Source organism: Moschus berezovskii, chromosome 13 (assembly GCF_049115385.1).
Source record: "Moschus berezovskii isolate FMDL1 chromosome 13, NW_MosBer_1.0, whole genome shotgun sequence".
NCBI classification, from domain to species: Eukaryota; Metazoa; Chordata; class Mammalia; order Artiodactyla; family Moschidae; genus Moschus; species Moschus berezovskii.
The window spans coordinates 56,556,875-56,558,411 of record NC_142472.1 but is presented as its reverse complement, the minus strand read 5'-3'; positions in this window follow the sequence as shown (position 1 = coordinate 56,558,411).

Here is a 1,537-nt window from a genome sequence, read left to right as displayed (position 1 = left end):
TAAAAGAAGAAAAAAATCAGTGCAAAAAAAACTTTTTTAAGAATGTAAAAGTCATATAAAATCTCAAGTGCATGCATGCTCAGTCACTAAGTTGTATCCAACTTTTTGTGACTTCATGGTCTGTAGCCCACCAGGCTCCTCTGTCCATGAGATTTCCTAGGCAAGAATACTGGAATTGGTTGCCATTTCCTCCTGCTGGAGATTTTCCCAACCCAAGGATCGAACCTAGTCTCCTGTGTTGGCAGGTAGACTCTTTACCACTGAACCACCTGCAAAGACCCTGATGCTGGGAAAGACTGAAGGCAAAAGGAGAAGAGGGTGGCAGAGGCTAAGATGGTCACCTGGTATCACTGACTCAATGGACATGAATTTGAGCAAACTCTCGGAGATACTGAAGGACAGGGAAGCCTGGCGTGCTGCAGTCCATGGGGTCACAAAGAGTCGGGCACAACTTAGCGACTGAACAACACCACCACCACTGGGAAGCCCAAAATTTCAGGGACCAGTTCTTAAATGAAACTATATTCATTACTAAAGAGTTGCACACTGTAAAATTCCCCACAGGAATCTACTGTCCCTCAGACACTCTTTCTGAGGCAAAGAGTGGAGAAAGAGTTGGAGAAGAGAGACCAGGTGACGGGCATACGGGGCTTGACAGAGACCCACGTGTGCAGACACAGGACTATGCAAGTTACCACCTCACAGGCTGGCACTCCTCTGCCCCCAGATGGAGAAGATCGGCCAAGAATAACCACCTACCACCCTCTATCTGCAATTTAGGAAACTGCTTCTGCCGCCTTTCATCACTGGCCCTTTATAAGTACTGCTGGCTGCAAATGCTTGAGGACGTAGTGGAAAGGGAGAAAGAAGAAAATTAAAATCACCATTCAGAGATAACCATAACCACCACTCATGTATAAACACACACACACACAATTTGTGCTCGTACTGTGTAGGCAATGTGAGAGGCTGTGTGGGTCAAGTTACAAGTGTGACTGATGGAATGTGACAGGGTCTGGAACCCAGCTCTACACTCACAAGCTCTAGAACCTGAACAGAAGCTCTCTGCTCCAGTTCCCCACCTGCAAAATTAGAATAAGTAAAGATGTCTGCCCACAGGATTGCTATGGGCTAAAATGAGATGTTATATATGTGTGTCTAATAGCATGAGGCACATAGAATATGCAGCTGTGACTTATCACAATGACACAGTTCTTCATCTGACCTTTTCACTTAACATGTCATCATAGCCTGTTGTCAAACATTCTTTGAAAATACTATTCTTAGAATTATAGGGTTCTGTAGCTTATTATTATTTTTTAATATAACACTTTACCAAGACTATATCCTTCCCCAGTGGTGCAGCAGTAAAGAACCACCTGTAACTAAGGAGATGCAGGTTTGATCCCTGGGTCGGAAAGATCCCCTGGAGGGGGGTGTGGTAAGCCACTCCAGTATTCCTGCCTGGGAAATCCCATGAACAGAGGAGCCTAGCAGGCTACAGTCCATGGGGTGACAGAGAGTCGGACATGGCTTA